At 37.2% G+C, this 23005-nt stretch overlaps 1 pseudogene; it reads right to left on the reverse strand.

Moving 5' to 3' along the window:
- Positions 1-12897: 12897 nt before the first annotated feature.
- Positions 12898-15407, reverse strand: LOC150064124 (1,5-anhydro-D-fructose reductase-like; annotated as a pseudogene).
- Between the last annotated feature and the right edge of the window lie 7598 nt (positions 15408-23005).

Here is a 23005-nt window from a genome sequence, read left to right on the forward strand (position 1 = left end):
GAGACATGTAAAAGGGTATCAATGTATGTGAATTAATGCACCATCTATCTGGCAAATGTCATGTAACCCTTCTATTAATTACAATAAAAATACATGAAAAAAAGAACATTTGGTACTGTTTCTTAGCCAATGTTACTACCACTTTGGCAGGAGGAAAAAAATAATCTCCTCAAATAAATGTGCCCTGAAGGGAATATCATGAGGACAGAGGAACAGGCTATCAATCTTTTTACTAGATAACCAAAGAAGTCTTGAAAGCTTTGGGTCTACAAGTTTGTTAGTTTCAGCAAATCTTTGATCCAACTCTAAGTCACTCAAGACCAAACCAAACAAAATAAAACAACAATAATGACAATAACCACAACAAAAAAAGATGGTATCCTTTTTCTTTCTTCTATAAATCTGAGACTTGCTGTGATTTAATATCTTCAGTTGTGTTTTTTTGTGTGTGTCGAAGGCAAGGAGAGCAAAAAAATGCAGGGAAGAATGCTGAGCAAATGTAGCCACTATATTCAATATGCATAATACAAAAATTAAACTATGTTCACTTGAGGGTCGGAATGAGAAGGAGAATAATGGGATACAGTGATGAAAGGAATGACATTGATCAAAATTCAATGTACTCATAACCTGACATACAGAATTAAAACCTCTTTTTACAGCTACTTAATAATAATATATATTTTTTAATAGGCAAGGACTGTTTATTGAGGAAGAGTGAGGAGCACAGAACTTTCCCCAGGATTGGAGGTTGTGCTTTAATAATTATATTTTAAGGGTTATTCATATCATTTCATTTCCTATTAAACTCTAAGAACAATCTACTGCCATATTGGGCCTTCTTTTCTTTTGAAGGAAAAGTCTTGAATTTTTAAAATATTTTTATTGTAATTAATAGAAGGGTTACAGTTATATTCGCCAGATGGAAGGTACATTACTTCACATACATTGCTATCCCTTCTCATGTTCTTGTCCCCATTTCTTTCCCCCACCGCCCCCCTCATCTTGTTTTCCCCCCCTTCCCTTCCCTATTTCAAATACACAAATAATCATAGAAGTGGCCCTGTGGCTCAAGGGGTAGGGCAGTAGCCTCGAGCTGAAGAACTCAGGGACAATGCCCAAGCCCAGAGTTCAAGTCCCACAACAGACAAAAAAATTTAAAAATATAATCATATATACAATATACCAAATAACAAGGTAAGATACTGTAGCAATATGAAAATAACCAAGAGACAGTAAAAGAGATGAGGAATAACATAGTTCATTAAGAACAGTCACACATTATATGGCTCTTGTTTCCATATCCTGGAGGTCTTGAGTTTTTTTTCCACTACATTATCATATAGTTTGATCAGAAGGCTTGTTGTTAGGCTGGTTAGAAGTAAGTCTGAACCGACCACTATCTCCCTTTTTAATGTAGTGCAGGCAGATGGAGCCTGACTTGATATTTGCTCTGTTTCCAGCTCTTAGCCTCTTGTGGCTTGGAAATGGGAATGCCCAGCTGCAATGTAGCAATCAAAGTGGAGTAGGTGATTATTTACATTCTAACATAGAGAATTCCTAGACATGGTCACATATAAATCAAATAGATGTCATTTCATAAACATCCCCAAACAACTGTATTTCATTATGAAAATGGGAAGCAGTGCTGCTAATGGGTATCTAAGGACTAAAATCAATTTAACTTACAGGCACTAAGCTGCTACAACAGTTGTGAACATGTCTGAATGTTAATAAACACTGATTAATATTAATATCATAGACAATTTTAAATGTTGCTTGCATGAAATTCTCAATATAATGGTCAGAGAGGCCTGTTGAGAAAGATTTGTTCATGTGTTCACTGTGTGAGGAAATTTTGATAATGTTACAGTATTAGCAACCATTTCACATGGATACTGCAGGACTTCTTGATTTTTTTGAGAAAGAGGAAACATTTATCAGACAGAAGCAACACTGAATGAATGGACATCGTGAAAAACAAGGGGCAACAAGTGAAATGTGAAAATAAAGAGGAAAGACAGCGTGAAGATCATACAGACATGCTGGGGAGAGAGGCACTTGTTACTCAGGAGAAGTTGACAGGAGGCATGACCTCTAAAATGAGCGATAATGCTGAGGCATGACTTTACTTGTTACCTTTCAACATAAGTGTGAAGGCACAAAATGAGGGGAAGCAAAACACATGGATTACAATTTCAAAGATACCTGATTTTAGCAAGTTTCACGTGGACTCTGACTTCTATTTTCTTACTCACCATTATTTGCTTTGACTGCCCTGTGGATGGAATAACTAAACTTGACTCAGAGTGGGGAAATAAGGTCAGAATTACAAAAGCAGCATGATGTTAGTTATTCCTGGCATCTTTAAAACTCGCATCCAGAAACAGAAAGGTGTTTGGCAGGTTCTGGAAGCTGGGAAAATAGGAAAAAGATCACTAAATGGAACATTTAGTTATACAAGATTAGTAAGTTCTGGATGTATAATATACAGTCTAGTGACCATAGCTAACATTCTTTTTTTTTTTTTGTCAATCCTGGGGCTTGTACTCAGGGCCACGGCACTATTCCTGCACTTTCTTTTACTCAAGGCTAGCACTCTACCACTCGAGCCGCAGCACTACTTCTGGCTTTTTCTGTATATGTGGTGCTGAGGAATCGAACCAAGGGCTTCATGCATTTGAGGAAAGTACTCAACCACTAAGATACCTTCCCACCCCTATAGCTAATATTCTTAAAGATCTATGAGAGAGTGTTTTTTATATATTCTCAAAAGATAGTTATGTGGGAGAATACATATGTTACTATGCTTAATTTAGCCATTCCCTGATGTACATGTATTTCAAAACATCACAATCTACAGGATAAATACATATAGCTTTTATTTGTCGCTTAAAAGAGAAAGGAACTAGGGAAGGCAGTAAAGAAGAATTCTGTGCTATAGAGAGTATGAAAGCACTGCTTATGCAGTACTGAAATGTTTAGGTCCCTGTTCTTAGGAGATGTACACTGAAGAATAATTTAGAAGTGAAATATAATAAGGTCCACAACTTACTCTTAAATGGATGAGATAAAATGAGGGAGAGAAAGCAAGTTGGGCCAATTTTAACAATTGGTGGTTATATACATATAAAATAAATATGTGATTATTATGGTAACAATATTTCAATTATTCTATAAATTATAGCTAAGAATAAGGGGTTGTTAATATTTCTGTAAATTGAATTCTGTATTTCTTAAAGAATAATAACAAGAAGATCTGCTTATGTTCACTATTGATGCAATTTTTCTCCCAATCTTTTTAGTCCATATTTAGTGGACTACATGTATGCAGAACTCATGGGTATAGAAAGCCAATGATATAGATCATATTGTATCATAAAACCAGTCATAACACCAATATCATACTAGAAAACTATCCATTTTTATTCCATTTCAAATTTATTTCATATTATTGTATTGTTGTAAAAATATTCATACTATATTCATGACATATATACATGAAAGAAACATATACATAATATGTACAAGATATTCAGATTTCAAACCATTTGTTGTCAAGTCCATTCAATATCAGTTTCTGTTTTCTTTCTAGCTGTTTCATGATGGAAGCTTTCTATACCCTCTACCTTGCCCCAACCATCCAGAACAGCATATTCTGGGTCTGCAGAAAGTACTTATGATATCCCTTGTATCTGAAGCTACCAGAAGCTCTATATTCTTACATTTTTCACATTGATGCTTTGTTTTCAAATCAAGTATAAATCTATCAAATCCCATTCATTTGAAATAATGATAGTATTGAATGTATTTAGAAAATTAGCCATGTGATCACTCTACCTACATGCTTAAGTGCATGTACCCTTGCACATTATGGTGATCTTATAAATATAATGTATAGAAATGTCTGAATTTAAAGTATAGAAATCAGTCCTCTGTCTTATATATATATATATATATATATTAAATAGCACTGGATTTTAAATTCATCAGATATTCTATACAGCCAAAATTTTTTGAACTTTCCTAAACTGGCTTGTTTATGCAATGTTGTAATTCTAATTTGACTTAAGTCTTATTAAAAAGGGATAGAGACCTCCAGGATATTGAAACAAAAGCCATATAATGAATGATTGTTGTCCTTAATGTACTATGTTGTCTCTCATCTCCTTTGCTGTCCCTTGGTTATCTCATATTGTTATAGTATCTCACTTTGTTATCTGATATATTGACTTTATTTGTATTTGGATATTTGAAATTTGATAGGGAAGGGGGGAAAACCAAGATGGGTGGGGGATGTGGGGGGGGAGGGAAATGGGTACCAAGACATGTGAAAGGGTATCAATGTATGTGAATTAATGCACCTTCTATCTGGCAAATATCATGTAACCCTTTTACTAATTACAATAAAATAAAATTTAAAAAAAGGGATAGAAAGAAGCACTTAATATATTGACATTCAAGTAATTCAGCCCTTAAGATAATCATCACATTTCTCACTGCAATAGGGAAATAAATGAGAATCTTGTCTTATCTTCAGTATGCATATGTGGCTTGACAGTAATAAGCACAGTTTTAGCAATTAATTAGTATGTTGCTTTGAGGAATCAATGATGTATATATTTGAAAGCACCCAGTATAAACTTGCACATACGTGGTCTTCAAAAACCAAATGTGAGCTGATTTCCAGTCTAAGTGTCTCTTGAGCAGATTCACCTGCCATCTTGAATACATATTTCTGTGACTCTTCAGTGTTTCTGCCTCACTCATGGGTTTGGGAATTTGTCTTAGGACTCCTTATGTGCAGTCACAAAAAGAGAGATAGGTTCTCAAATAAATGAATTTGGACACTATAGCTAAACTATAATGCTTTCTCATCTATAGTTGAATACAAATTTGCCTCTCCATCAGCCTCTAAATCTCGGTCTCCTTTATGTTCTCTTCTCCCTTTGTCCTTTCCAGAGCCTGTGTACTCTTTCTTCATGCTCCTGGCTCCATTTTCTAGTGGTTTTCTTCAGTAGAATATGCAGAATCTGGGGGGAAAACTTCTTGGCGATTATTTTGATTCCCAGGGATGACATTGAAAAAAACTAATAATACCCATTCTTAATTTCACTTCGCTTGAGCACCAATCAGTTTGGAAGATGTTGTTTATCTCTGCACATATGTCTAGAGTTTAATCAGAACTGACTCCTAAATGGAATTATAGTCTGTTTATAGAAAGTGCTCTTCTTAACAAGGCTCAAATCAGAAAAGCAACTCCTTTTTTAATAGACATCTCCACACAAATAAAACTACCTAAGAATTAACTTAGTCAAAGAGGTGAAGGACCTCTACGATAAAAACTTTAAAAACCAAGAAAGAAAATTAAACTAAGGAATGGGTTAAACCTCCCATGCTCATGAATTGTGAGGATTAACAGTGTGAAAATGGCAATACTGCCAAATTCGATGCAATACTCAGCAATATCCCAACATCATTCTTCAATGAAATATACGAAGTAATCCAAAAATTCATATGGATTAAAAGAAGACCCTGAATAGCAAAAACAATCCTTAGGAAGGATTCCTAGGAAAGATTCCTGTAGGAAGAACAGTGCTAGAAGAATATCAATACTAAGCTTCAAACTATTATAAAGCTGTAGTTATTAAAACAAACAGCTTGGTACTGGCACAGGAACAGGCCTGAGGACCAATGGAATAAAATTGAAGGCCCAGACATGATCCCACAGACCTATGGCCACCTAATCTTTGATAAAGAAACCAAAACTATCAGAAGAAAAACAGCCTCTTCAACAAATGGTGCTGGCAGAATTGGCTATACACATGTAGAAAACTGAAGCTAGATCCTTATTTTTCACCAGAATCAACTCTAAATGAATCAAAGACCTTGAAGTAAGAATAGGTATACTGAAAATATTACAGGAAGGGATAGGGGATACACTAGGGCTCCTTGGCACAGGGTGAAACTTCCTAAATAAAGATCCAGAAACACAACCAATCAAAGAATGGCTGGATTAATGAATCACATTAAACTGCAGAGCAAGGCAAAGAACACGGCTAGCAAGATAAATAGAAAGCCTAAAGATTAGTAGCTCTTCACTAGCTGTACAACAGACAAGGACCTTATATCAAAAATATACCTAGAGCTCAAAAAAATTAAATCCCCCAATAAAAAAAATCCTCAAACAACCATCCCATTAATAAGTAGACTAAAGAATTAAAAAGAGCCTTTTCTGGAGAGGAAATAAGAATAGCCAATAGACACATGAAGAAATGTTCAACATCTCTGACCATAAAAGAAATACAAATCAAAACCACATTGAGTTCCTATCTCACCCCAGTTAGATTGGCCATCATCAAGGAAACAAATAATGGTAGATACTGGCAGGAGTGCATACAAAAGGAATGCTACTACAATGTTGATGGGAATGCAAACTAGTTCCACAACTCTGGAAAGCAATATGGAGCAAGCTAAGCAAGACAAAGGCCCTGAGTTCAAGCTCCAGACTTGGCAAAAGGAAGGAAGGAAGAAAGGAAGGAAGGAAGGAAGGAAGGAAGGAAGGAAGGAAGGAAGGAAGGAAGGAAGGAAGGAAAGAGAAATAAAGTTCTAGAGAGTTGGACACCCAAGATGAACCCAGCTGGCTCAACTTCCCAGAGAAGCTTTGAGTTAGGCATGAATGTCCTTAGGACATTTTATTCCATGGTAATGCAGTTTTATCTGTTGAATATCCAGTAAGGAAGACTGCTAGCCCTAATTTCTCACCCTCAATCAGTTGTTTCTTGATAGGCACTTTACTGTCTATATTATATTATATTAGCATATTATATTATATTAGCATATTATAGCCTATCAGTTCTGCTATTTTGTGTCCATCTCTTTAATTCATTTTCTTGACCTCTGTATGTGAGCCTTTCCTGAGCTTACCATGTATTCAGGCTGAGCTTTCTCATAGATCTACAATTACCTCTGAAAGTTGTAAATACTATAGTTGTGACTGTGTGGTGATGGTGATGGGATGTGGTGAGAAAAGCACCACATCTCTATTCTTTTTCTCTATTTTTTGTTCCATATGCTTTTTATTTTCCAGTGATTTCTATTTTTTTGAGAATAAGTGGATTTTAATATTTTATTTGATTTGGTGAACAATGTGCCATATTTATCACTTGAACAATTCATAAGTAAAAATTGGGATGCTTGATGTTCTCACTAGAAGTGATCTAAAATTGTGTAGTATATTATTCTGCATTACATTTCTGCAGGTCTTTGGTATACATTTCTCCACTTCAAAACACTTACATTTGTTCTACTAATTTTTTTCCAAACTATCATGTTTAATAACCTCTTCTTTTTAAGATTTTGCTGCTTTTTCAACTCAATGTACTACCACCATAATATATTAAAATACAAACAAGAAAATTTTGAAAAATTCATGAACACAAACACATAAAATATTAAATAATGAAATAACTGAGGAAATAATATAAGATTTTCTCAAAAGTATAAAGAATTATGAAAATTGTCCCATGAGTTAGCATAAGAAAATAATATGAATATGATAATATGGAAATAAGTTATCAAATAACATCACTAATACAATATGCTAATAGTAAACTGTGCTTTCAATCCCCATCTTCCCTGGTAAAGAATTTAGTCATCATCACGTGGGCCCTTTCCCTGGCAACCAATAAACTACTAGATATTCCTAGAGTTTGGGCCCCTTTCCCAGAAGCCTCGGTTTGGCCTGTCCTTAGCCTTTTAACCCCTCATTATAAGAAGGCCTGAGAGAATGCCAGCCAACTGCCAGGCCCCAAAGTATATTTTACACTAAGATTTTTTAATTGTAGCTAACCATCCACAGTTTTTCTCCTGTTTTTGCTTGTTTGCTTTTGTTTTTGTTTTTTGTCCACCATGGGGCTTGAGCTCTGGGCCTGAGCACTGTCCCTGTGCTCTTCAGCTCAAGGCTAGCACTCTACCACTTGAGCCACAACACCACTTCTGATTTTCTGGTGATTAACTGGAGACAAGAGTCTTATAGACTTTTGTGCCCAGGCTGGCTTTGATCCTCAGATCTCAGCCTCCTGAGTAGGATTACAGGCATGAGCCACTGGTGCCCAGCTTTTCTCCTGTTTCGTTTGTTTGTTTTACCTTTTCTAATCTTCATGTATCTTTTCCTACTTGCCCAGCAAGAAAGAGACAGAGAGAGAAACAGAGACAGAGAGAGACAGAGAGAGAGAGTACATAAAGATCAGTTATCATTTTTTTCTTCTAGGTTTATCCACTGTGAAAGAGTAAACTATGGTTGAAATTGCTAAAATGAAGAGTCTGGATTATTTAGGAATTATTCTCCCACCTAAATCACTTGCTTAGATAACTAGATATTTTTTACCCTTAAGATGCTTTGAACAGGTTAATGGAATACAGTTATTATTCACTAAGCCACTGAAAGCCAAAAGAAAAGTACAATCAAGTTCCTAGACTGTTTTAGGGAATGAATATAGGATGATAAGAGAGGAACACAACTTCACTGAGCATAATAAAGCTACTTAAATTGGTCACAAAGTACAGCATGTGGTGAAGAAATAATGTGATATAATCTAGCCCCATAATTTAAAGGACATTTTAAAACTAGATTTATAATAATATATATGTGTGTGTATATAACACTTGTACAAATATAATGCATATGCAAGTTGACTAACTCACAGAACATGGTTGTAAAATTTAACTGAGCTTACAGAAGATTTGTAAGCTAAAGGTATATGAAAGATCAGAGCATAAATGTAGATTCTGAGAGAATAACAATAACTGACATATAGGACAGAGGGGAGCTATTTCACATGTTCTTTACCAGAAATATAAGTAAAGAGAAATGAAGAAAAAATGTTTCAAAGAAAGCAGGGCTAGAATAATGTGTCAGGTGGAGAGAATATGAATTCTAATATGCAAAGAAAGCACTGGAGGGTGAAGGACTAGAGACTGTGATCCATCCTTTTCTATGCCAGACTGAGTGCCATCCACACCATGCCAAGGCAATGTTCTACTTATGGCCATGAACTTACTGGAAAATTGAGTAACACCTATAAATTCTATTCATTCCCGTTTCCAGATCATTAAAGTCATTAAACAAGACCAGACCCAACATGAACCCTTGCAACGCCCCACTACACATTGCCCTAGAGTTAATTAGGCTATCATTAATCATTTACCCATTGTTTATAATCACACAAGCATTTAAAATGTAACTAGATTCTTGATCAAGCCTGTATTAAATGAATTTTGCAAATAAGATTAAGAGGCCCGGATATAATTTGTATTGTACCTACTCTATCAATTATATCACATTTTATCTTTGCTTCCTTGGAGGCTCCTCTGTTAGGATATGCCCTGTCTGCAGATTTACGTGATTTGTTTGACACACTTTCTACACATTCTAGTTGACAATTTTGCATTTTTGATAGTTTCTCTATCTTTCTTTTTAGGGCTTTGTTTTGTTTTTAGTGATACTAAGGTTTGAACTCATGGCCTTGTAATTGCTAGGTTGACAAACCCCTGCATTCCCTCTAGTTTTTCTCTGGTTATTTCTAGAGTTGTGTCTCACTGCCTGCCTAGAAACTCACCTAGGCCACAATTTTACTTTGTGTTTTGGGGTTTCTTTTATTAGCACTGGCTAATTTGCACATATAATGCATCTTCTTCATTATTATCCTCTGTCATTCTCTCTTTTCTTTCCTCCCTCCCAAACGAGACTCAACAGCTTCATTTTCCATTTTCATATACATACATATAGCATGTTAATGATTTTCTCCTTCCTTCATCCTGTTTTCCCCCTCAACACCTCTGTTGCTGGTATCTCCAACCCAGACAGGCCATGTTTCTTCTTCTCCTTCTTAATATTCAGTTTTGTCAGAGAGCATGTCAATTTTTTGGGAGTGATCTCATGCTGGAAGGAATAAGCCGTACTACTGACAGACTGATCATACAGGCTGATCTTCTTTCCACGAAGAAATATGTATGTGCATGTGTTGTGTGTGTGTGTGTGTGTGTGTGTGTGTGTGTGTGTGTGTCACATATTTTACCTCATTTATCAGTTATGGAGCATCTGGGCTATATCCCTAGCTTGGCTAGTGTGACTAGCGCTACAGTGACATAAAAGTGCAGATGCTTGTTTTATGCCCTGATTTACATTCCTTCAGATAAATGTCTAAGTGTGGTATTTCTAGCAATCCATTTACTTATTGGGAACAAATCCATTTACTTATTGAGATCAAAGGCCCATGCCATAGTGTCTAGCTTCCCAATGTGGACATAAAGTCTCGTGAAAAGGAGAAGTTTCATGAATGGAGACATGAAGTCTCCCTTCTCTGCTACAGCTGACTTGGTACTATGATCCTCCCAACCTCAGCTTCTCATGATGCTTCCAAAGGCAGGTGTACCCTACTGTGCCCATCTGCGGTTTGGGACAGGGAGGGACCTGTGAACTTCTCTGACCAACCTGACCACAAACTATGATCTCCCTTTTTTTTTTACCTATGTGCATCATTATTTGCATATGATTTTATAGCAATCATCATAAAAGTATTATACCAAGCAACTACAACAAATTAAAATTGTAATATAACAAATGAACAACTAAACAATTGAACATTTCTAGAAGTAATCACTACTTTGTTAAGTTTCTGGGATATGATTAACATACAAAAACCAAAGGAAGGTAAGTTCTAGAGTTGTGATTAGTCAGGGTAGAGAGTTCACAGGAGAGTTTAATGAATTTGCTTCCATTTAAGGAATTTAGGGGCTTGTGTCTATTTATATAACAATATACTTGATCTTTTGCTGTTTAGGGTAATAGCCTTATATGTTTGTTAATGTTTGGTAATGTTCAAGACCTTGTACATTCACAGGGAAAACTTGCAATTCCCCGAGTTCATAAAGTCACCCTAGTGATAAAGGAAAAAATCTAAAAATGTTATAGACCCTACATTGTCTGTGCTATTCAGTTTGTTTCATAGTTTTATCTTATTATCAAAGATTGGACTAAGCAAGAATATTGGTCACATCCACAAACCAGAAAAAGCAAGGTAGGATACCATCCTGTACATAACAAAACTTCAGTCTTGGATCCCCCAACTAGTAAACAAAAAGTGCTGTGTTAGTAACTTAATTGGTGCCAGTGCTACAATAGCCCTAGGAAACTAACAGGGGACCTTTCAAGGATTCGAGATGTACTAAGTGCAGTTTATCATGAGCTAGTCCCTGTACTAGGTCTTGTAAGAGAGGGAAATACTTTACAGGAGAGCTAACTTCTTGCTTTTAGTTTTGATAATAGTATTGGGAGAAATAGAGTTTGATTAACTTCATACAGGAGTCCATGCCTATATGTTCCTCAAATAATATTTTCCAGAACAGGAATCACACAAGCAATAGACTGAATCACGAACTGGGAACTTGAAATGTCCAGAGTTTCATCACAAATATAAGGAAGGCAGATCCTGGTGCTGACTGTAGCTTGTATCAGTATGTCCCACATAGTGAAAATACCAGACAGTCTGCCCACATCCAACTATTTGATGAATAAATAACATCAATTCATACCTCCTAAATTTAAGTTGTTCTCTTCCATGTTTTTCATGCCTTATTTTCTATTTAATCTTTGTACTTTTATACTTGCAAAGTAGCAAAGTGCCCAGTAGGAGATAAGTATTTATTAAGATGAATAACTGCCAGTCTTCAAGTCATCAGAAAAACAAGTCAGTGAACACAGACAGGAGTGCCTTAAAAGGGCTCCAGTTGGCTGTTTTCCTTGTGGAATGTGCTCCTACCGGCCCTAGAGCAGGAAGAGGAACACACATAGAAATCACATCACCCGAAGAGACCAAGGGAGAGAAGAGCTTTGTGAGCTCCAATCTCAGAATTCAATGAAGATACTCAGAGCATTTCATTATCATTCCCAAAGGGAATTAGGAGCTACTGATGAAAAGTGTGATTGTAAAAATTCGATGACACTCTTTACATTTTCCTAATTTTGTTAACTGTTGACTCTTTTTTTTACAATGATTTCATAGTGAGAAACTTTCAAATCAAGTCTGTCAGCTTAACACAGAAGCCTTTGACAGTAGTAGGTAGTTCTTGTGGGCCCGCTGCTGGACAAGCTAGCTGAGTTTTCCTGCAGGTTGAGGAAATCCATAAATGCAAATGACTGATCCATTATGCAAGGGGTCCATGTTTTCAAATTTGCCTACTCACTCAAATTCATCATTTTTGACCTTGAAACACTATTCAGGTGCTTCCCTGATTATTCAGGGGCCTGGCTGGAATGGTCGAGAAATCTGAGTTCTAGAGGGCTTCTCATGTCCGTTCCTGTGCCATTAACAGCTCTTTGGGGTGGCAGTCACAGCTTTCCTTTTGAGGTGTGCAGGCAGATTTACAGTCATTTAAGAGTCATTGGCAGTGTGTGTGTGAGGGGGGAGGCAAGGAAGGTAAAACATAATGGTCATAGATGGATAGATTGTTGAAGCGAAGGGATGGATCTTGATTACTCTTCTCCACTCTTGTAGAATTCCATAAGTCAAATTTAATTAATCAGTCACTGATATTCTTTTACAGAATAGTAGCTGCATGGATGGACTCATGGAAACCTAACTGTCCTACGGGTTTCACAGACTCCTGGATTTCGAGGCCACATTCCTCAAGGCCACGTAACACTCAGAACACAGTCAGTTCTTTGGGTTTGTTAGAGAACTAGGCTTCTGTTCCAGGCAGGAATGTACCACCTCTACTGGCGGCCTCCACATCTGGCACTGCTGCCCCTGGCACCATCACCATGAGTCTTCCCAGAGATGGCTAATGTTGTCAGTCCTCTGAGCTGAGCAGAAAGGAGGAGAGCAGCAGCAGTCTTCAGAACTCAGTGTGGAAAGAATAATCTTGATGATTTTTCATCGCAGGCGAGGTGGCCAGTGGGAGATTCTTGTTTAAAGCCAAGAGGTCATTCATATCTTTCTCTGTTAATTCAAAACCATACACCTGGATATTTTCTTGAATCTGACTTGGGGTGACTTGGGGATCACCACCACCTGGTTGGTTAATGGCTTGATCCTCCAATCAGGCTTATTCAAGAGCCTGTTGAGTTGAAGTTTGACACTCTGCTGGCCTTGACCAGGCCTGTGGTCACCAGATCCTCCATGGCCTCCCAAGTATCCAGGAAGTTCGAGTCACTGGGTATAACCATGCCATTGCTATCCAAAAGTAAGTCTTTGTCTCCGGACCTGAAACCCATGGGCCAGGTAATCCAACTTTTAGGCATTCTGACTCTCAGTATGGGCCGATTGCACTAAAGACTTCTTGTGGTGGGTGCACCATAGCTTACTGACCATGAACAGTTCTCGTTTCACAACACCTTCCTGGATCTTGGAGGAGATTGCCTCTCCAATCTCCTTCTCATGCTGGTACAGATAAACACAATCGAAGCGCCAGTATCCAGCATCAATGGTCACCTTCACTGCACTGGTCACTTCTCCTGGAGAGACCTTCCAGGTGCCCAGGCCCACAGCCCAGGACTGCCCACCCCCCAAAAAAGAACACAGAAGTTCTGCTTTCAAAGAGTATCCAAGTTTTCACGAGATACGTGTGACTGCACTAAAGTTTACTTTAGGTCCATGGAACTTAGGAAAGTGAGTCAATCCAAACCAAGTAAAAAGGAGCTAAAGAGATGTAAGACAAGGGAATATCTGATGTGCGTTTCAGGGAATCTGTCTACAGCAATTTGTTATTTTCAGTATCTACATGCAAAGATTTCATTTTCAGAATTCTCCTATGATCAATAAAGTTTCATACTACCAAAAAACTGTAAGCACTACTGAAGGGTTTACAATATTAAGCAACTCCTTCCTTCTTGGTCTTCAATGGAATTCTCAGTACCCAGAGAAAATCAATTAAGTCAGCTCTATTTATAATGCTCATTGAGGTTACATGCATATTTCCTAATAAGATGCCAATTACAGTTCTTTCCTAAATGAAAGTTTATTTTAATTTTGGATCAGGAACTCTTCCTTCTCTTTTCTCATCTGTAGAGCTTGAAAATGGATCCATAATTTCTTTAATGTGTGTCCTAGTCTCATCTCCTTGAATCTAAATAGTGTCATTCTTGAATGAGGATTAGTTTTCTGTGCATAAAATGTGACATAAGTGGCATTATATGGTTTCTTCCTAGTCCCTCTGAGGATGTTTGGCCTTAAAACCAGCCACTATACTGTGAAGAATCCCAAGAAATTCTTTTTTTTTTTTTTTTACCAGTCCAGGGGCTTGAACATAGGGACTGAGCACCATTCTTAGGCTTTTTCAAGGCTAGAGCACTTGAGCCAAAGCATCATTTCTGGTATGTGGTACTGAGAAATCTACCCTGGGTCTTCGTGCATGCAAGGCAAGCACTCTACCACTAAGCCAAGTGCCAGGCCCAAGCCCAAGAAATTAAGTAGGCCATGTGAGTATTATCACCTATAGTCAAATGACCTAGGTCTTCAGACAACAGCCACAGTCAATGTCTAGCATGGGAAATGAACAAACCTTCACAAAATCCTGGTCCGAAGATTTTAAACCTTCCACTGTGGCTCCCAAATATTATAAAGCCGAGACAAGCCATTCCTAGGCACAGAACCCATCCATGATACTGAAAAACACTTAACTTCCCCCTGAGAAATGCATTCAGATAGTCAGAAACCTGGCATTGAGATCCTTTTCAGAAATCAGAATATGAACAAGAAATGAACTAATTGGCTTTTTATTTCTTAAATGATCATGCTCTTTCCTTGATCATTTATAACTCCCTTGTTTGCACGTTTCAGAAAATTTAACTATAAGTAGCTTATCCAATAAAAAATTTAATCCTTCATGTATCTCAAAGGTCTGGTGTGAACCTCCTGTCAATAACTTTCCAGGTTAAAGTCTAATGGAAAAAGATTACCCACTTACTAGACCCAGAAAAAAGTCTGATTACATTCCTTTGGCTCTAAGTATGTTTCTAGTTACTACATTTTTGGAAGGGAACTTTGATTAGCTAGATCTGTCACATGAACTTCCTTGAAGCACATGACCTAAAAATACAGAGGTGACTTTGAGAAGAAATGAGGATTTATTAAACAAAAGAGGACAGCTACTTGGAAGGAAAAAAAACTAACAAACGGAGGCAACATGAATGTTCAATTCTTCTCTACCAGGCCATTTCTTGAATTTTGTCTTCTTTTTGTGGTGCTTGGTATGGAACCCAGGGAATTATGCAAGCTATTGTCTAGGCTGTAAGATATATTGTTTATATATCTTTTTAGGATCTTCTTGTTTCAACTTTTACCCAAGCTGGCCTTGAACTCTCTTTCAACCTCTGCCTCCTTAGTTGCTAGTTCTAGTGTTGCCATATAACTGCTTCTTGCCAATATCATCAAATAAACAGCGACCTGCTAAGAGAATACTTGATTTTGCTGCTTTATTTCCCTTTTCAGTTCTCAGACTTTATTTGATGCTCTGTCATTAACCAAGAGGCCCTTTCTACAAGGCCTCAAGCTAAATCCTAACTCAATATTACAGTAGAAATCTCTGAAGAGCGCCAATTCTACAAGAATATATTACTTATTCTGTTTTTCTACAAGTTGAGGCTGACTTCCAGCATAAACATACAGTTGGATTAGTCCTTCCAGGACATACTAATTGGATTAGACTTGAAGATTCTTATTATAAAACTCATTCAGCCAGACTTTTCTGCCTCTGACATTTCTCACCATCTGAGAGGATGAGAGAAAGGCAGAACTGAATGTGAATTCAATAGCACCTTTCATTTTAACAAGTAAATTGAAAAGCAATCTGAAAAGTGGAAATTTATCTTCATCATACATGAACTAAATATCTTACAATTTTCTGTTACACATAGCTAATTTTTGCAACCAAAAAATACAATTAAATTCATCAAAATGTGTATTGGGAAGAAAAGGGTACTTTTATTTAGCCTTCAGCCTTCCTGTAACACAAAGTTGATGTACTACTAAAATTTAAAGAAATACAAAATTATTTGAATCTGGTTAGGCATATTCATTTTAGAAGGTTCCTAAAAGTCTCATGATCATATCTATAATTGATAAAAATGTAAATTATGGAGAATATCAGCAAGACATTATAGTTGTTGAATTCTGAATGGAAGAAGAATAAAAACTGATCAAGAGGACAGGGAGGTGAGACCAGCTTTGTTAGATATTTGTGGTTTTTACAATACTTCCTACAATAATGGGTTTCTAGAACCAATGGAATTATAAAATTTCTGTTTTTAGAAAGATCACTTCATGTACAGTATGGAAGATTAATTCAAGGGAAGTCACTTGAAGGAAGATTAGCTTAAGATTCAGGATCAAATGGGAAAATGCCCTGAATATAAATTATGGCTACATAAGAAGAGGGAGGAAAGAATGGCTAGAAGAGTGATTTGTTGACTCAATCACTAAAAATAAGATACATTCTTCAGAACAAACAAAAACAAAAAGAGCACTTATACACTAATGTATCAAGTAACTTCCATATCATGACAGAAGCAAATGTTTTTCCTTTGAAGGTTTTGTATGTTTTGCCATCACATTTAACAGAAATGTCCTGTATCCTCCTTTTTTTGTGGGAATTACTTGCTAAATAGGGCATAGGTTGTTTTCTTATGTACATAGAGAATAACTAGCATGGGATCCACAAATGTCTAATCATAATAATGGATTTTAAAAAGAAATTTATCTATCTTCAAACTGAAAATATGTTTTGTTCAGTATAGTGGTGCAAACATGACTATAAATTCAATAGAAGAAAAAGACTTAAATTTACATGTACTTTTTTTCTTTTCCTTTTTCTTTTTTTTCCAGTCGTGGGCTTGAGCTCAGGGCCTGAGCACTGTCCTTGGACTTTCTCAAGGTTAAAGCTCTACCACTTGATCCTCAGCACCATTTCCGAATTTTTTCTATGTATGTGGTACCAAGGAATCAAACTCCGGTCTTGGTGCATGCTGGGCAAGCACTCTACCACTAGGCCAAACTCCCAGCCCTACAGGTACTTTTAATTTGCAGAAATGCAAAAGAAAACAGTTGTTTATAATGCTGACATTCACAAAGTGGAATATATGATGGTGGACCCCACGATATGGGGATCACACGTCTCTGAATGATGAACAGCATATTGCTCAGGAAGTCTTGGAACGTTGTGCATGTGTGTGTGTGTGGGGGGGGTTACGCGCTGGCTTTAGGCCTTAAACTCTAGGTCTAACCACTGTCTCTGATCTCTTTTTCTGAAGGCTAGAGTTCTACCACTTACACCACAGCTGCTTAATTAGAGATAAGAGGCCACATACTTTCTTGCTCAGTCTGGCTTTGAACTGGAGTCCTCAGACCTCAGTCTCCTGAGTAGCTAGAATTACAGGCGTAAGCCACAGTCACCTGAACAGAACTTTTTCTTTTCTTAAGAGAAGTTCTCATTAAGGAAACAAGAGCTTTATCTTGTGTGATTGCTTTTTTAATGTACAATGGTATTTCTCTTTTTTGTTGCTCTTTGATTAATCTCATATTATTACTGTATCTGACTTTGCTACCTGGTATATTGTATATATGTTTACTTGTTTATTTGAAATAGGAAAGAGAAGGGGGGAAACAAGATGATTGGGAGGGGGTGAGGGAGGGAAATAGGGACAAAAACATGAGGAGTATCAATGTGTGAGAAGTAATGCACCTACTCTCTGGCGAATGTAACTATAATCCCTCTATACATTACCCTAACAATAAAAAATTTTAAAAGGGAAGTTCTCAGTAAGCCCAAGTCAGCCTCAAACTTGGGATCTTCTTTTTTTGTTCATTTGTTCAGGGTTTTTTTCTTCAATTTTTAAAAAAATTATCTTTAAGAATTTATACAAAGGAGCTACTATTAACAAAGGAGTTTATGAATACAATAAATCTTGATTAGCATCACTCCTTTCAACATCCTCACCCATCCCTCCCCTGCTTATCCCTCTTCTTGCTCTTCTTAATTTTGAAGGCTAGACATTGGATTCTTCACTGCTTTCTCTCCACTTCTTCTCTTCCTTTGTCCACCCTTGAACGTGGAACCCACTCAACCCTTTTCTAGTTCTGGTTCTTGGTGTTTTATTTTGCTGAACTTTGACTTTGCCTTTCTAAGGGGGATCCTCTTGCTTCAGCCTCCCAAAGAGTTCTATGATTAAGGCACATATCACCACATCTTGTTTAGAAACTCTCATAGTATAATGGAAATAGTACTTAGATCTTAGTAGGTTACTTGTTTCTATATTCTGTCAAACTAATACTTTATTGGGTAGTTCCAATGACCCCATAAATCTTCATTAGCTTAGATAGAGATCAGAAATATGTGTCACTACAATCATGAGACATTTATGCATATAAATGTCAGAGATAAATGATTTAATGAAGAGGAGGTCTTGATGGTTCCGCCTTTCTTGTTCCATGTTGGCTAATCTTGAAAATAATTTGGTAGATACTACCTGTTGTCCCTCATGTTCATTCTCCTTTCTCCCTTTTAGTAAAGCAATGCCTTGTAGTTGAGCTTGACACATCACTGCAAGCCAGAGACTATATTTTTGGAATCGAGTAAAACCAAACAAGATTCAATGGATGGGAGCATAATAGGTATGGAATGTCTTGGTCATCTCCATAAAGAGAAGTCACTTCTTTATGCTCTTCTGAGTCATTTCTAACATCAAGGAAATAACAACTACATTTGCTGCTTTAGACTCTAAGGTATGAATTATCTATTAAAGACAGTTCAAGCCAAGTACTCATGGCTCACGCCTATAATCCTAGTGACTAAGGAAAGTGAGATCTGAAGACTGGTTCAAAGCCAACATTGACAGGAAAAGTCCATGAGACTCTTATCTGCCATTTACTACAGCTGCCCCCCCCCCCCCCGATTAAAAAAAAAAAGGCTGGAAGTATATCTGTGGGCTCAAGTGGTAGAGCACTAGTTTAAGTAAAAAGCTCAGGGACAGTGCCTAGATGTTGAGTTCAAGACTCAGAAGCAGACCCCCTCCCCCACACACACACACACTTAAAGTTTGGCTTACCCAGCAGTCTGGTCTTTAAGAATGAGGATGGGTTGAGTTCCCTGTTAGATATTGTTTGCGGGGAAGGGTGTCTCTTTGTAACATCAGCCTAGCCAAATGGAATAAATCCAAAAATCTCTTAGTAGGATTAGGGAATGAACTCAGGACCTTCTGCTTGCTATACAAGTGCTCTACCGCTTGAATGCCAGTCCGTTTGTTTTCAGAGTTTTTGTCCATATTGGACTTTAAGCTTTTATCAGATAGCCTTGGACAGCAATCTTCCTACTTCCTTTTCCAAAATACCTAAGATTATAGACATGTGCCACTACACTTGGCCCAGAAAAATAACATACAACTAATAGGTACAATACAGCACATTGTACGGGTCACAATGACAACAGAAAACACATACCATCCTTGGCAGCATTTGGTACTGAAGGAGGGTTTGAGTAATATGCTTGTGGGGACTTCCCATCTCATCCTCAGAGAAGAGTATCAAAGAACAAGAGAGATGCCTGCAGATAATCTAGAAAAGGCAAGAGTGATTGAGAATCATGAGAACAAAGCATGGTACTAAAATGTATGATATTTTGAAACTAAAAGAGCAAAAGAGAGTGATAACACATACCATCAAATTTTTGCTTTTATATTAAATTCATCAACTATAGACTGCTTTGGTTTTCTGCTAATCAGTTCTTTTATTCTCAAGAATGAGGGTTGGCAAACCATGAATTCCAGGCAACGAGCTGACATGAAATCCTGGCAGTGCAGTGATGTTGGCATTAGGTTTCTCTATATTACTAGAATTCTATATCCAAGGATTAGAATTAATATAGCAATAGAATATATTAGAATATTTGTATGGCCAACTAGTTCTCCTTATTCACACATGAAAAAATTATTCAAGTCCCAAAGCAATGTTTCTGGTGCTTAAAAGTTTCATAGAGAAGTATATTTCTTTTTAGAATTTGGAAAGGAGGTAGATATGTGAATTTCTTTCTGGAAAAGAAAACAGCTTCAAGCATCTGAGAACTTCTTGACATAAATTTACCCTCTCTTGAGGAGCTCAAATCTCCTTCCCAAATTTGTGAATATGTAGAGAGGATCTTGCCTTTTCATGCCTGAACAGATGGGGCATGTTTTAAAATTTGCTTAAAAAATATACAACCCAGGAATGTACCAGAAAACAATCATATTGGAACAAATCAAATGACTTGTTTAACTTTTGTTTTTCTCAGGCTTAGCTTGCTTACTTGGCTCTTGCTTTACAACTTGAGTCATACTTTCAGACTGGCCTTTTTTGCTATTTAATTGGAGTACAGGCTGGCTTGGAGTTATGATCCTAGGTCTTAGCCTCCTAAGTAGCTAGGATTACAGGCATGAGGCACTGGCACCTGACTGAGTTCAATTTTATAGAGTTTAGAAAATTGATTGTCTCTTACCCACACATCTTGAAAATGTAAGTTACTCACATTCACAATTCACATTAGAGAAAATTATCATATTCCTAAAAGGTCAGTGATGTTTTTGTTGTGCAACCAATCAATCATTTACTGTGTTAAGTCATTCTAAAGATCAAGTCATTATGACAGGATCATGTGAGATGAATTCTATCACTATTCACCGCATAAAACACTCTTATTGTGTGCTAAGTTTATAGGTGAACAGGAAGACTAATAACTATTGATCCTTGCTTTTATAAAACTTAGAAGGTAGCTAAGGAAATGATGACACAAAGATGAAACACTTAATACTTTTCCAGAGACTTCAGATTCAAACATAAGTAGCTGCTAAATAGAATGAGTATAAACTTCAAACAGTGATAAAAATTCTAAACAGGTGTCTAGCTGAGCCAAGGCCTTTTCATATATTGTCTTGTAAGCCCCTAGTGCCACAGCTTTAGAGATACCATTCCTCTTTGAGAAAAGTGAAGTTTAAAGAGCTGAAGTGAATTGATTGAGTAGACTGTCATTAGAATCCACAAGTGTCCCTTTCATTGGTTTGACTGTAATGGGCTAATTAGACATTTTAGGGGAGAAAACACCTGGACTGTGCTTAGTCTTAGGAAAAAGAGCATTTAGCCAGGGGAATAGCAAGTGTCTTCCACACTGCAAGTTGTAAGAGGCACATTAAAGCTTTCTTTTCAGGACTGTGAACTAACTAAAAGCAAAAGATAAGATTAGCATATCTTTCTCCATTGTATACTTCTGCTCTAAAACCATTCTCTGTAGTCACTTCGAATTCAGAAAGGACAAGACCATCTGCCAAGCATCCATGATTCTTACCACAGTGAAGTAGGGATCCTGAATCTAACTGGTGCCATTTTTGCCATGTGGGGGTTGATAGGGTATTGGGTTTGGCTGGAACCATCTTGTTTTCATGGTAGAGGCAGGGAAGTCCCACCTCACACAGGTGATGTGTGCTCCTGAATTCCTAGAGGCAGGGGTGGGGACTTGGACAATAGGTCAAGACTGGATCTGCCAGTCTTGGGTTTTGGCTCTGCCTTCTGACCTGGCCCTTATGGCTCAGGGCCATTATACTATGCCACCTGGTCCCTTTCTGTTCATGTTCTGTCTTCTGGTGCTCTTCTCTGGTCACTATGGCATCCCACTTCAGCTCTCCATTGGAGTTCATCTGATTTGTTGGTATTGTTTTCCTACTCTTTCTTTCCGCTCTTGCTTGGCTCAGTTTTCTCACAGTGTTAAGTTTATTACACGGCTGCAGGTCTTGGTGACAAGAGTTCACCTGTGTTTGCAAGCTTTCCAATCAAGTCTCAAAATGTGGCCTCTCTGTTAACAGTAACCAGCCCTCACCTGACTAATCCTAGGAAAATGGACTGTCAGATGACTAGATGTCACCTTTGAATAATTCTGAACACTCTTGTGACTTGGAATGGTTTTAATTATGTGTATCTTTACACTACTGATTGTACATAGTTAAGATTCTGTCTCCCAAAGGTGATGACATTAAAAGGTCATGATGAAATGATAAGATCATGAGGTTAAAGCCATTACCAGTGGGTTTCACTACAACATGAGAGCACAGATCTAGAAAACACCTATGAACCAATGAATTCTTACCAGGAGTCTAAAATGCTGACACCTTGATCTGGTATTACCTAGCCTCCAAAACTGAGAAGTATATAAGTATATTTTGTTTTCAGTCTCCTAGCTTATGGTATTTTATTATTGCAACTCAAGCAATAAGACAGAGAGAAAGGTGGGATTAAAAGGTAGAAGAAGCCTGATACTTTGAGAAACTGACAGAAAGCAGCTTTCAGTGATACAAGGGTCAGGCTTGCTCACTAAATCAGGATCTTCTCAAAAGACCCTTCCTCAAGCTTGATATACCATCCATTTCTTTGACCAGGAGATGCATCACCTTGAAGAATCCCCACAACATAAGGCTGGGACGTATTGTAATTCTTGAATTGTATGGTATTGTCTAGGAAATCACACTGTTCAGCTTCATCTGTGCCATCTTTTGGACAGATCCCAAAGATGTGTACACTTTGAGAGATTCTCCTAAGGATCCCACCATCTACCATGAGAACCTGTGAGATCTGTGATAAGACAAAGGATAAAGGGTGAATCAGTGCAGCAGTGATACTCACAAGACACTATGCTGGAAATTAACTATACAGTTTGGAGTGGGGGGAGAAGAATAAGGCTTGGGAGGGGTAACAATGTTCAAGATTTGTACATATTTTCTTACTTATATTACTGTAACCCCTCTGTATATCACCTTTACAATACAAAATAAAATAAAAGAATCTATGTAAAAAAATAAAAATAAATGGTTGAAGCCTGAATTTTTGACCAGCTGGCAGAGGAAATGCTTTTAACTTGAGATGTGATTACGCTCTCCCTTTTGTTCATTATTTAGAGAACTAAGCAGTTATCTTTAGTATATTCATATTCTAAA

Source organism: Megascapheus bottae, chromosome 4, assembly GCF_031878675.1.
Source record: "Megascapheus bottae isolate mThoBot1 chromosome 4, mThoBot2.hap1, whole genome shotgun sequence".
Taxonomy (NCBI): domain Eukaryota; kingdom Metazoa; phylum Chordata; class Mammalia; order Rodentia; family Geomyidae; genus Megascapheus; species Megascapheus bottae.